The sequence below is a fragment of the Rattus norvegicus genome, chromosome X (genome assembly GCF_021556685.1).
Source record: "Rattus norvegicus strain SHRSP/BbbUtx chromosome X, alternate assembly SHRSP_T2T, whole genome shotgun sequence".
NCBI lineage: Eukaryota > Metazoa > Chordata > Mammalia > Rodentia > Muridae > Rattus > Rattus norvegicus.
The window spans coordinates 42,478,620-42,493,992 of NC_141554.1; positions in this window are offsets into that span (position 1 = coordinate 42,478,620).

A 15,373-nucleotide genomic window follows, 5' to 3' on the forward strand; every position below is an offset into this window, starting at 1 on the left:
TCCTCTCCCGCAGCTGCCACTGGGCAGTTTTCTGAGTACTGCCCCCAGGAGTTCTCCTTTTTCAGGTGATACCAGTCTCTTTCATTTCTCTAGGATAATTTTCGGACCATTTTCCACCTTGACAATTTTCTTCTAGAAGATTCTCCTGCTTGTCATTATTGCTATTTTGTGTGTACAAAAGACTTTCTTAAAATTAAGCTTGATTTCGAGTTAATTGCATATTCATATGCAAATATTGGAAATCACATAGAACTACCTTTGACCCCGTTTTCCCCAAAGCACCATCTTGTTACACTAATAGTGCATCATCCTAACCAGGATATTGACATTGCTGTAATTAAGATAGAAGACAGCATCAAAAGGATGCATCTTGTTATCCTGTGGCAACTACTACCATCCCAGTCCTCACCACACCCAACTACTAACCACTAATTTGTTCTCCATTTCTGTAATTTTGTCATTTCAAGAGTGTTATATAAGCTAACCGTGATAATGCACACTTTCCAGCCCTTGGGAGGTAGAGCCCAGGAGATCAAGAGTTCGAGACTATCCTTCAAGCATAGTGAGTTTGCAGCCAGCCTGGGCACATGAGACTCTGTTGCTAAAAGTTTTATTTAAAGGGAATCATATAGTGTGGAAGATTTTTGGATTATTTTCCAATCACCATAATTACCTTGGTTGTTGCATGAATCAGTACTCCTTCATATAGTACAGTTGTACCACCGGTTCTTCAAGCTACATTCCATGTGGAGGATATATGAACTATTTTCACTTCGGAATTATTATGAAGAAAGCTACTAGGAATATCCATTCACAGGTTCTGTGAGCATGAGTTTTAATTTTTCTGAGATAAACATCCAGGAGTACAAATTCCATGTCATAGATAGTTTTGTGTGTGTGTGTGTGTGTGTGTGTGTGTGTTTATTTTTTGCAAAGTTGTCTTCTGAGAGGCTATCCCACTTTACAGTTGTACTCACATCATGTGCATGATCTAGTTTTTCCCAGCCCCAACAGCATTTATAATATTCTCCTGTTTTTATAGCCATTCTGATAACTCTATGGTGATACTACATTGTGTTTGTTTCTTTGTTTTCTCTAGTTTTTCAACTTCTAATTAAAATCTACTTACATCACTTCCCTTTTTATTCTCTTCAATTCCTCCCATGCCAACTCCCTCTTAAGTTGATATCTCCTTTGTCTTATTATTATTATTATTATTATCATCATCATCATCATCATATACATATATATGTATACATTTTCTTTTTTTTTGCAAGAAATAGGAGTTTATTCAAGCTTTGTGTATTTTGGTCCCATATAGTGTTAGGAATCCACTTAATTTCTCTGTTCTTCAATTTCTCCATTCATGAAACTGGATAATGCCTGCTTCATCAGTTTGATACACAGAGCAAAGGAAGGGCCGTGGCAGTCATGTTTTTACAAGCATTTGGTCAACTTAACTCTGAACACGTACACAAAAGCATGGTGTTTCTAGGATTCCACTTTCCTGGATATTTTGGGGTAATTAATTTTATACTAAAATCAACAAACAGATTTAGTGCAAAGTAGGGTGCTAAAATGGAATACTTTAGACAGATAAAATATTGAAAAAGAAGTTTTATCTTATCTCAGGGTTGAGATCATGACCGATGCTTTTTATCTTCAAATCCTACAGGATGGAATTCCATGCTCTCTTTATGCTTTTTTTTTTTTTTTTTGGTTCTTTTTTTCGGAGCTGGGGACCGAACCCAGGGCCTTGCGCTTCCTAGGCAAGCGCTCTACCACTGAGCTAAATCCCCAACCCCAATTCCATGCTCTCTTACCACTAGATACCATTAGGAGTTAGGTGAGACTCCCAAGGTGTGTTTGTCCATTCCTTTTTTTTTTTAAAGAGTTGTATTCTTTTTGGTAACTTACATGACCTTAGTTCATATTATTTCAGCAATGTCTTTATAATTTTTTATGGAAGCGTGTTGTTAGCTGTTATCACATACTAATAAAATAAATAGTTGTACGGATGCTATGTTCACAGAAAACTCATTGCTGAAGAGCTGGTCTTTTTGGCCACTTAGTGTCTATTGTCTAAGGAAGCAGAAGACAAAACTCTAGCTGAAAGGTTCAGCCTGGCAAGAGGCTGCCTTCTCTGAAGAATGCTGCTGCTGCTGCTGCTGCTTTAGATCACGATCACAGCCAGGCACTCCATCACTTTCCCATTTTGCAATGGCAGTCGGGAACTCCATGCTACCTTATTTTTGTATTTTGCATCATTGAAAGAAACAGCTCTTACCTTAAAGGGGTAAAATGGCTTATTCTGGAACAAATGTGAGAGATCATAGCTAGGGAATGTATATCTAGGCCTCCCCAATGGCTAGGGAATGTATATCTAGGCCTCCCCAATGGCTAGGGAATGTATATCTAGGCCTCCCCAAATACAATGCCCCAACACGGAAGCAGTTTGGTAGTAACAGAACAAAGAAAATCATAAGTCAAAGGCAGTTTAAAAATACATTTCTGAGTAAAACTCTAGGTGGTTACAGGAAGATGAAGGACTCTCTTCTACAGGCCTCTGATGCTGTAGGATGACATCCTCAGCCTTTGGGTTTGGGGAAGCTGGTAATAGGATCAACTAATAGATTCTAAAGTTTTTTTTGTTTTGTTTTTGTTTTTTTTGTTTTTTTTTTTTTTTTGTGTGTGTGTGTATTAGTCACAGGGTGTTAGTTCTGACTCAGGGGTGAGGAAGGAATGGCCATTTCTAAGCCAAAGCTAGTGAAAGATAAGGTAAGTTTCTCTGGGCCTGCAGCATTCCAAACTCACCACCACTGCTGATTTAATCAGTCCATCATCTGCCTGCAGAGAGAGGCAGCTTCCTTCCAGGAACTCTCAGCACGGAAAAACGAGCATGAGTGAGGTCCTGGAATCATCATCCTCTTTCTTTCACAAAATGGTTCCATCCATGCGTGTTTATCCTTTATGTATGTCTGTGCACCATGCGCACATAGTGCCTGAGGAGGCCAGAGGAGGGCATCAGATATATTGGAACTGGTGTTACAGATGCTTGTTGGTTGCCTTGTGGGAGCTGGGAATGGAACCGAGGTCCTCTAGTTAATGGGAGTAGGTGCTCCTAACTGCTGAGCCATCACTCCAACCTCTAGGTCTATGTATATGGAACACTGTAGTGCTTTAGCTGTAAGTCTCTCCTAGGTATTTCCACTTGGATTATTTGAGACTTTTCTCTTTTGAGATAGGGTATTGATTACAAGAAAGCCAACTCAGCTCCAGCTTTATTTGCAAGCAAACACAAGAAGTATTGAGACTTGCCTTTAAAGTATAAAATTAGAATCTTCCAGAGGTGAGGCCAGATGCAATCTGGATAAGAATCCTGGGTTTGCTTCAAGTGGCACAATTTGACAGTTCCTGATTAAGAAGAACCCTCTCTTATCACCGGCTCCTCTTCAACAAGAAGCCTCCAACTCTGTTGTCCTATCATTGATGTCCCTCACCCAGCATTCACAGGCCAATTCAGAGTGCACATAGGGCCTGTAATCAACTGCCATTCCGTAGCTGGAAACCACTGGGAACCTGGCATCGACAGATGTGGGCACCTCGCAAAGGGTATGTTCCTCAAATACTCCACTGTAACATGATGTGTTAGTCAGCTTTCTCTCAATCTTCTAGGCTCCTCCAAGGGCTTGGGTCACTTTTCCAGCTCTTCCTTTTGTAGCACACAGCTTGTTTTCTAGGCTCCAGATGCCTGTTCTCCACTGTTGCTGCTGCTCTTGGTGGTCATCTCATGGTACTGGCATCTCCAAAACTCTGCTGTCTTCCATTGCAGCTAGGCTTCACCAATAGCCTCTCACAGGCTCTCTTCATGGTGCCAAGCCTCAACTCCTTTGCATGACCCCTTCAGTCCTGGCCCATCAGTTGCAACTGAGGGTGCACTCTCCCCAATGGCCTTCCATGGCCTCTCACAGTGCCCAGCCTCAGCTGCTCTTCATGAGCTCTTCATGCCTCAAAACCAGTACCACCTGGGTGACCCTTACACATTACCAAGTCCAGCCACAGCATGAGATACAACCTTGGCTATCCCTGGAACACAGCTTCTTTGTGCTCTGAGAAAACACTCCCAGAAGATTTCACCTCAATGATGCTGGTCTCTTCTTAATCGCCACTAATTTTTTAGCCCCAGCTGACCAGCATCAATTGTCCCAGTAACTGAAAGGTTCGCTTTAGTAGTTCTGGTATCTTGTTAATCACAGATGATTCTCAGCCCCAGCTAACCAAAACCACAGAATCTTCACAACCAAAACAACATGGCCCTGACAAGAGTCTTTAATCTTCCCTCTGAAATTTCACAAGCCAGGCCTCCATCTTCTGCACTGTTTTCAACTTTATCGTCCAAGCTCCTACAGAAGCTCTTAACATCTCTGTGGCTCATCCATGGGCTCACATTTAGCTAGTTTTCTTATTTTGTTTTGTTTTACTTTTATAGGTATGTGTGTGCTTCTGTGTTTACGTTTGCAAACAGGTATGTGGATATCATGAGAGGCCACAGGAGGTGTCCAGAGTCTCTGGAGTTGGAGGTATAGGCGTTAAAAGTCACTGACATGGGTGCTGGGAACTGAGCGTGGGTCCTCTTATGAATTCATTAAAACACCCAAAGAAAGAAAAGGAACCACTCCTTTGAGTTGTGTCTCTGCTCTACAAGGAGCTTACTCTCTTTCCAGGGTTTGTTTCTTCTGAGTATTTCAACTTAATTAACTTGGAGCATCATCCTGCTGGGGTGAGCTTCAAGGAAAAGGTGCAATGTGTTCCAGATCGGATAAACAGTTCTCTGCACCCAAATCCCGTGGGAGGGAGAGCTGAACCCTCAGAGAGGCAGACACGCCTGGGAGACCAGAGGAGGCTGCACTCTGTGCACGTCCAGACGCCAGAGGAAAACACCAAACGCCATCTGGAACCCTGGTGCACGGAGGCTCCTGGAAAGAGCGGCGCAGATCCTCCCGGTTGCTGCCACAGCGGAGAGGACCCGGGCAGCACCCCATGAGCAAACCCAAGCCCTGGAACCGCAGGTAGGACCAACCTTTCCCCTGCAAGAAACCTGCCCGGTGAACTCGGGACACTCAGAGGCAAAATTCCTCTGGGACCGCTACATTTTCATACATATATAAATACAACCTGCTGAGTCTGTTTGGAATTTCTTGAGAGTATTTGATTTTAGGCCTGACCATTTTGTATTAGAGGAATATCCCTGGGAAAGACCAATTGTCCCTTTCAGCAGTCAGTATTTAACTGTAGTTCTTTGTCTAGGGGTAGGACCCTCAGGAGATGTCACCCTCCAATGGTAGCCTGCCTGTTTGTTCAGGTCCTGCTTAGGCAGCCATACTGTTGAAGTACTATGGATGTAGCTTCCCCGTCATTTTGAGAGGAAGTGAGTCCACAACTGATTTCCTGGTCCTCTGGCTTTTACAGTATTTTGCCTTCTCTTCCACAGTGTTCACTGAGCTGCATGTGCAAGAGCTCTTTTGTAGATGTATCTGCTGGGTCAGGTAACCCGGGATCAGTGGATAGCTGCATTTTTTTTTGTAATGGTCTCTGGGGTGAAAGATACCTTGTTACAGTTTTGATTTGCATTTTCCCAATGGCCAAGGATGCTTATTTGTCACCAGTATACCTTCCTTGGTGAAGTACCTGTTCCAACGTGGGACCATTTTCTAATCGGACTGCATTTTGCTTTTTGAGTTTTGGGTATTCTTTTTTTTTAATTTATCCATTTATTTATTTATTTATTTACTTATTATTTATTTATTTATACACTTCAGATTTTATTCCCCTCCAAGTCCACCCCCCCAGGGTTCCACATCCCATACCCCCCGCTTCACTTCCCCTGCTCCTTGTCTCCACAAGGATGTCCCCACCCTACCCACCACACCAGACCTCTAAACTGAGATGAGGCCCCCAACACACATACAGCAGAGGACCCCAGGTCTGGGTTCAGTCAGAGAAGATGCACCTAACCCTCAAGAGACTGGAGGCTCCAGGAAGTTTAGAGGTCTGGTTAGGTATTCTTTATATATTTAAGTCCTAACCCTTGGCTGAATGTGTCATTGGCAAATCTTTTCTCCAGATTTATAGTTTGTCTTTTCATCCTCTAATTGGGTCTATCATAGGGCTAGAGGTTTTAATCTTGATTAGGAACTGTTTGATGTGCAGTGGTCTCCTCTGAGATGGAAACATTCCATTTCCCAGGGAAGCTCAGTAAGAAAGAAAGTAAACAACTCAAAATAGCTTCAGGAACTCCCTGAAACTGACTAGATTGTCTAGGTCTCTCCCTCTCAAAGAGTAAACAATAAAGGTTCTCAGAATCACCCTCAGAGGAGAAAAGCTGTAAAGAAAAGTCTGAGAAAGATCATCAGTCTGGAAGATGCAGAAAACCAGACAAGTTGTCTGTAACAGGTTTAGACAAACTGAGTCTCTTAGAAAGGGCATTCTCCAACCTGCTGAGCTGCCAGACAGCTATGTAGTATGTCCCGGATTCCCAGATTTTGTGAGTTGTCTGTCACCCATGCTGGGGTGGATGTTGGTGCTAGCACTGTCTTTGAATCATTTCTCCCCCTGGAAGTAACCACTCAGCTGTATTTCTGTTAGTATAGTGCTCACCAGTTTACCAAGTTGGACTGCGGTGGTACCTGCACCTTAGTCTGTTGTGTGCCCCATGTCTAAGGGAGTAGACTTTCAGTGTTGTGTCTCCCCAGGAAAAGCCTTGCCACACAACAAGAGCCAATTTGTTGATGTATTTTTCTGTTAATGGATAGCATTTTTTCCAAATTAAATACATTTTACCTACCCCAATCAGACCTGAAACTTTCCTTTTCTCCCCCAAATTTTTATAGGTTTTTGTTTTACATTTGAGCCCAGGATTCATTGAAGACAATTTTTGTGTAAGGTATGAGGTTTAGGCTGAAGTTCATTTTTATGCCTATGCATGTTCAGTTGGTACAGCGCCATTTGATGAATAAGCCATCCTTTCTCCTCGGTGTTGCTTTCACCCTTTGGCCAAATATCAGTTGTACATATATTTGTGTGTAGATCTGCTTCCCCCACCTCTGATCTACTCTATTGACCTGTGTGTGCATATGTGTGTGTATGTGTGTGACACTCCATAAGAACACATAGTGACCATTACATGGTTGTGTCCATCTTTGTATCCAAGCCATAGCTCTTAATATCTGACTAAGACTCCTGCATTTGTCTTTTTTTTTTTTAGATCGTTTTGGCTCTATTAGGACCTGTGTTTTCCCATTTCAAATTTTAAGTAGAGTTGACTATCTATGATTTTAAAAGGAACTATAGTAAACCTATAGGTCAGTTAGGAGAGAGATGGCATGTTCACTGTGTTGGTTGAATCTTCCGAAGTGGGAACATAGTATGTCTCTTCATTTACTTAGAACTTATTGGAGTTCTTTCATTAGAACTTCCTGATTTTCAGAATGCAGATCCGCTCTAAAATCATTGAAGTAACTGTAGATGATATAAGCCTTAGTCTTCAACCTCGGCTCCACATCTTCATTGCTACTATTTAAGAATGCAGCTTTTGTGTTACAGGACAGCCTTGCTGAGCTCAGTAATATAGGAGGATTTTGTTTGCTTGGAATATTTTTTGCAGACTATCATAGAATCTGCAAATAGGGACAGTTTCATTTTCTCTTTCCAATCGGTATTGCTTTTCCTTTTTATTGCCTTGTTCCTGTATCTAAACTTGAAGTAGTGTGCTGGAAAGGAGTAATAACACTGAGCTCCCTTACCTCCTTCCAGATTCTAGGGAAAGAATTCAAGTTTTCAACTCTGAGTGTGATCTTAGCCATTTCGTTTTGATTTTTTGTGTAGATGGTACTTCTCGAGTTGTGGAAGTTACCTTCTCCTAGCCTCCTTTTTATTTATCATGCTGGATAGTTTGGGTTGGTTCAAGTGTTTTATACATCAATTGATACGAATTTTCCTCTTTAGACAATCCATATTTTTTCATTTGGATTTATTCCACTAGAGATTTAATCAGTGTATATTAGACAAAATAATAATGTTCATTGTGGCATCTTCACGTGTGTATATAGTGTACTCTGATCATATTTATTCCACATTACCCTCTTTGGTACTCCCTGTAGTACTTTTTAATGTTATTTTTTATATTAAAATATAATTACATCATTTCCCCTTTCCTTTTCTTTCCAATAACTCCTTCTGTACCCTTCCCCATGCTCTCAAATTCATGCTCTCTCTCTCTAAACCTTGATCCTAAACCTGCTCAATCTGTCAATCTGTATAATTTTATTTGTGTATACACACACACACACACACACACACACACACACACACACAGAGAGAGAGAGAGAGAGAGAGAGAGAGAGAGAGAGAGAGAGAGAGAGAGTTAGTTTCAGGGATGACCATTTGGAGAAACAGTACTTCTGCTCTCAGCATTCCTTACTTGCCTATAGTTCTGTTTCTAGAGTTAGGGCCCCATAAGATTTCCCCCTTCCACAATAGCATGTCTCTTGGTGTCCTCCTTCCTTGTTCCTGTCTTGTTCAGACAGTCATGTTGTTGAGACTTCATGAGTATCCCAGCAGTTCTAGGAAACATCATCCCATAGCACATATCCTGCTCCTCTGACCCTTATACTGTTTCCACCACCAACTCCTTCTGGAAAGTTCCGTGTGGAATTGTGTCATAGATGGTTCAATTGGGGCTGAGAAATACATGGTCACTTGTTATCTGCATTTTGGTTGGTTGCAGTTTTCTATATTGGTCTCTGTCTATTGCAAACTAGTTTCCTTTTTGAAGGATGAGAACTACCTTTATTTGGCTAGACCCTGGCACAGGATGTGTCTCAAATATTTTTCTTTAAAGATTTGTGTGTGTATGTGTAAAGGTTTTTATGCATATATGTCTGTGCATAACGCATGCACACAGAGGCCACAGGGAGGTGTTTGATGCACTGGAACTGGAGTTACATCCATTATGAGCTGCCATTTGGGTTCTGGGAATCAAACCCAGTCCTCTGGAAGAACTTCAAGTGCTCTTAACCTCTGAAACATCTCTCCAGACTCAGATTTATTCGTATATTTAATGTGTGTGAATGTTTTGCCTTCATGTCTTTATGTGTACCATGTATGTACCTGGTTTGCACAGAGGCCAACAAGGGACATCAGATCCCTTACAACTGGAGTTATACATGGTTGTTAGCTGCCCTGTGTGCAGTGGGAATCAAACTCAAGTCTTCTGATAGAGCAGCAAATGCTCTTAACCTCCGAGCTTTTCCTCCTGCCCTGCCTTTCAAATATCGATCCAGGCTCACATGCCTGGACTAAATCCTACTTGGTTGTGTTTTGTGGATATTTTTATATATGGCTGACATTTACTTGCCAACAGTTTGTCAAGAGATTCTGAATCTAGGTTCATGAGAAATATTGATCTGTAGTTTTAAATTTTTGTACTGCCTTTGCCTTGTTTGTGTATTAGGTAATGCTCATTTCATGAAGTGGCTTAGAAAGTTTTCAAATTTGATGTAAAAATTGATGTTTCTTCTGGATTTTGGTAGGGCTCTCCAGTGAGCCCATTTCAACGCAAACATTTCTTTTTCAGGGTCTTCTGATTTCAAGTTCAATTTTCTTACAAGACCTATTTGGGTTTCTTAATTTGTTCTGGTTGAAGTTACCAGTCTGTGGTTTTTCAAAGGTTAGTTTCAGTCTCTGTAAGACATTGAATTTCTAATAATGGAAGTTCCTGTCTTCCATCCTTGTAATGGTTCTGTAGTGATGTTGTCTTGCTCTTCATCTGTTCCTTTAGCCCTTATGTACTACCTTATCCTTATAAATATCCACGTCTACTGATGAAAACACCAAAGGTTACTTTTCATTTGTTTCCCTGTTTTGGTTTCTAGCCATTTCATTCTCACTGATAGGCTCCATCTCTGCTGAAACGACCTATCTTGCCCAATGCCTACTTATCACATGAGAATTGTATGGCGTTTTGTTTAGCTTCATTTCTCTTGAGATAGGATCTTATAAAGCTCAGGCTGGACTCAAACTCACCAAGTAGCTGAGGTTGGCCTTCACCTCTCAATTTATTGGATTATGGATGTGCCCAGCTTTTAAGGGTTTTCCCATTGAACTGTATCCTCAGCCTCCCACAGAGTTCTCAATGTAGTAACCATAGTAACCATAGTCACGAACATGACACTGATCATTGCTTTGTCTCTTCTCGCTGCTTTTCCTTACCTCGTAGCATGTCATGTAAGTTTTTGTCGAACGTTGGACAAGTCATATAAAGCAGCAGAGAATGAAATAAATAAATCTTTAGTATGGGATCCAGTGTTAATCCTGTCAGAAGATGGGCTTTGTGGATGGCTACTACTTGTTTTCCTATGGCAATGAGAAATCCTGTAGGCCTCATCCCCTCTTCTCTCTCTTTACCTGTGTGTTGGCTCTCTATCCTGATTTGGTTTTAGACAAGGTTTCTCACTGGCTCAATTAGCAAGACTCACTGGTCAGCAAGTTCCTTGGGATTCTCTAGCTCCCCAGCACTGGGATCATAGCACATACCATTATGCTGAGCTTTTTAGTGGATGCTAAGGATCTGCAATCATGTCCTTGTGCTCAAACAGTAAGCCTTTTACCCTAGGAACCATCACCTCAGCTCCTCTTTCATGACCTTTTATTTTTGCCCTTCTCTCAGCTTTGGATGTACCCTTTCTGCTATTCTCCAGGCAAAACTCTCTTGAGTTCTGCTGTCTTCCTGCAGGCTAGTGAGCATAGTACTAGTGAGCTGGTAGAGCACAGGGCTTGCTTCTCTAATATGTTCAGAGAACACAGTGGGTTCGTGTCTCAGGTGTCGAGCTTTCCCACTTGCTTTTGTCCTTTCTCCCAATAGATCCCTCCATCTTAGCATCAATAGTGTTCACTGGTGTTTCACTCTGTAAACCTGCAGCCCTTTAACCCTGAAGATTATATCATACTTTCACATAGAATGGCGGTGGCTAAGTGAGTTCTCTTTAGTTCGACTTCAGTAATATTTCATCAAAGTACTCACCCAGGGCCCTCCTCTACCTCTTGCTCCTTAAGGGAGCAGCAGGGTCAGACTGGATTTCTCAGTGGTTCCTGAGCCAGCACCATGTGGCTTCTGTGGCTTCTGCCAGTCCTCCTATGACTCCAGGTGAGGCTTCTGCAGAAAACTCCCTGAAGAGCTGAAAGCCCTCTCCCAGCTGCTGCCCTCAGGAGTGGCACACTGTCAGTCAAGCCATACTCAGACACCAGTGACTGGTCATATTTTCTAGCTTAGTTTTTTTCTACATAGTTCTAGGGCTAGTGGTTCTCAACCTAATGCTGCAACTTTTAATATAGTTCCTCATGTTGTGATGACTCTCAACCATAAAATTATTTCGTTGCCTACTTCACAACTGTAATTTTGCTGGTTACGAATTGTAATGTAAATATCTGATATGCAGGATATCTGATATGCGACACTGTGAAAGGGTCATTCGATACCCACCATCCCCCAGGTTAAGAACTTCTGTTCTAGAGCATCTGCAGCAAATGCTTGGCTCCTGTTCTGTGGACTTAGGAGCCTCTTGTTCTCACCATCATGGGGCCTAGGGCATCATAAGCACCAGCTACATGTTCAATAACAAACTGTCTCATCTTCTGCTAGAACTATAGACTCTTATATGGCTATTATAGTTTCTGAAAAAGTCATGGCCAAGGACTGTAAATTAAAACTATAGATTCAGAACCTTAATTTTGAGAGGCCAAAATAAAGGAAATTTCTAATTGAGGCTGCATTCAACTTTCTTTCTCTGCATATTTTTTTAATCTTCTACTTTGGGGAGAATATTACCTTCATAGTTAAAAAATAAAAAGCTATTTAAAAATCTCAAAGTTTGTGTTCTATGTTTGAACCTCCTGTACTAGTCATTGTCCTGACTCTCTAAGCCTTTTAAAAGATGGAAATTCAGTTGAAAGGCTCTTGCCAACAGCAAGTGAAGCACCACTGTTACCACAAAACTTACCCCTCTCATTTCTAACCTGTTTGGTCTAACCTCCAGACCCGATGCTCCCTGTGAGACATCTCACCCTCTAGCCACAGGCTTTTCCTCATGCCAGATTTACCTTCTCTGAGGAAATTACCCTGAGAACAAGCAAGAGCAATTTCAAAGTGCTCTCTGGGATCAAAGCAGGGAGAAGGGTGGACATTTCTCATACAAGTTGTTATCTTTAGACATTCAATGGCAGAACTAGCTGCATCTCCAGCCAATCCCTGCTTTCCTCAGACTGAGTCTAATTGTGAATCTAGGGGTAAAAATCCTGTTCCCTTTTTCTAAGGCATCCCTATTTTTTTCTTTGAGGGATAACCTATCAAATAATGTCATTTTCTTGTGACTTTTGTGTTTGGTTTCAAGATAGTTCATCAGCTAAATTGGCTTTAAAATTGGTAGACTCCTTAAAAGTTATTTTTTTTTTGGTGTTTGCCCATCAAACACCAAAACTTCTAACATACCTTTTTTTATTTTTTTTTGAAGAACTAGGTACAGTCTTTATAGGGGCAGCTAAGATGAAGATTCATTCAAGACTTCATGTCTGCAGAACTTAAACTTGTTTCCATTTGAACAGAATGACCCCATTGAAAGCAACATGTGCCCTGCTCTAAGTTATTCTGTATTGCATAAAACTGGTTTTTCAGGCCGTACCTTGCCCAGTGAGACTCCACTCTGAGGGTAGAAGATGACTGTGCACCTGGAGGGGATATTTAAACAGCACCATCTGTCTGGTATCACTCACATAGCAGAGACTGATAAATGACTTACTCCTGGGAGTGTAAAAGGTGCCACCCTTTAATTTATTGGGGATGAATTGAGACTGCAGGGGCACATGAACGTATTAAAATCATATCAGGGAAAGCAGGCTCATGAAATTATGAGAGGCACTAGACCATGAGGGAAATTAAGTCCATATAAAGAGGTAGCCATCTAGTACTCCAAAGGTGATAGGCTCCACCAACTTGTCATCTGACAGTCACATAGAGTATGTATCAAGGACCCACAGAGAGAACCCTCAACTCTGAGAGAACCCTCGACTGTCATAGGGGCTTCAGCTGGGCCCCAGTCCTTGCTGTTGACACAGCCTAACCCAGCTGCCATTTTCCTATCCTCTGTTTGCCCATCTGGACATGCTGAAGGTCCATCTGCCCAGTCCTTTGTCTGAACCTGTTCCTGCTCTTACACCTCTGTATCTGGACTCAACTGTGCCATTTTATTCTCAAACATGTGACCAGCAGTAGCCTTTTAAGAGAGACTTTATACCTCTGTGAGATTCCCTGCTTCTCAGGCCTTTCTTAACCCTTTACAATCCTTCTGTAACCTACATATCTAATTATATTGATGTCTATATGTAATGGGTGATCTGAGAGTTAATAATTAAGACTGGAATATAAGGACTTGTGTTCACCTAGGTCGGGATTATCAAGGAAAGTCAAAGTAGCTGGTAAACTGCTGTCACAGAAACCACTGTACCTTGTAACATTATTTGCTAAATTCTGGCACTGTGGAAAAACAGTGCTGGAAAAACCTCGCTCTCATAAAAAACTAGATAACAACCAAATTTAAAGTGGACAATGTTCTATGGTGTGGTTGAAATACTCCTCACTAGGCACAGTCGCTGACAACCCTGATTCAAGAGTACTTGGGAGGCAGAACTACTGCTGCAAGTTTGAGGGAGATCTTGTCTTAAAGAAAATAATAAATAATTATTAATTTTGCTGTGAATTCCAAATTGATGAGTGAACCTATACTGCCAGTGCTGTTAACAAGAATGGTCTGTCCCCATGGCCACTGCAATCAGATCAAGTAAAATACACGAATACAATCCTGTTTAGGGAACTGCACCTTCTCCATGGGTGGTCGTCCACTCCAGGAGCCACCCTAAATCCATGGCTTGAAAACAAAGCCTTGTGAGCCAGGGAGAGAACTGGGCATGGTAGGTAGGTAAGGCTCATCTCCTTAAGTGATTTGATCTTCCTTAACAGTCCTTATATGCCATTTATTTCTGGATAAGAAAAAGGTTTCTTTGCCTAGGTCCTGCCAAGCCTGTCACTCTGCCAAATCCTGAGCACCAACTTCCCCTCTGTCAGATGTGACAATCAGCCATGCTGAACACCCTGTCACTCATAAATGTGTTGTTTTGTTCCAGTTCTCATTTGTACAGAAGCAAAGGGAAATGCTTTCATCAAGCCCTCTTAGTGCAGAAACATCTTGACATTAGTTTGTACAAAAATAACTAAAGGACTAAAACCTAATGTGATGCAAAAAAAAAAAAAAAGACTGTGATGACCTCAGGTTATAATACAAGTCTTTATGGAAACCGGGGGTTATTTTTATACAAACCATGGCAACTATGGGCAATAAATTATACACCCTGCAGCTGATCATAAAGGAGCTGCTTGTGAAAGGAAATAAAACCACACCATTACTAACCACAGACACATGTGATGATAGATACAGGATGTTCTTATTGGAGAAAATGGATCCTGTACTTGAATGTGCCGTGAGGGCTGTGTACAAATAAAAATGGCTTTACACAGTTATTCCGATAATGATAATTTAATGGTTTTTACACTAAAAAAGAACTTATACCTAACTAGCATTTTATGCTTCGATAGGAATGTAAAATCGAATAATCTAAAAAATGGAATTCACGGGCACAGATTTTAATGGATTATTTACTTCCTGTCTTCTAAGGACATTTCTGTCAGAGTAATCGAATTGTGCAAAATAGAGAAAAGGTGTTTGTGTTCCAAGACATCATTGCTCTTGGACCATGACAACTTTGAACAAAAATATTTTCACAAAATTTCATTTTAATTCATCTTCTTTTACAAAGCACATTACATAAGATTTTTCTAAATACAACTTTAGAAAATGAAGCAAAAAAAAATTTCTCCATAGATTGCTGGCTGAGTCCATGCTGAATGCAAAGGAATTTTAAGTTTTAAAAAGCAGACAGGCTATTTCCAAGCTTTTCAAAATTCCTGATGGGTCCATTCGATCAAGAGTAAAGATGGTGGCTGTTTGGGCAGTGGTTCATTCAAGTTCTGAGATGTGCAATCTTCTTGCTGGGTTAGCCCAAGGGATAGTAATGAAGCTGGATATACCAGCTTATTTCTCTATAACCACTTTCTCTCTGTCTCTTTCTCTTTGTGTGTCTCAGGCTCTCCATTCATACATCTCCCTCTCCATCTCTCTAACCCTAATGGCTCTCTTAGGGGAGGATATCAGCTCTCTATGTTCCCTGTTACCAGCACCCACGAAGGATGCTCTAACCTCTCAATTGC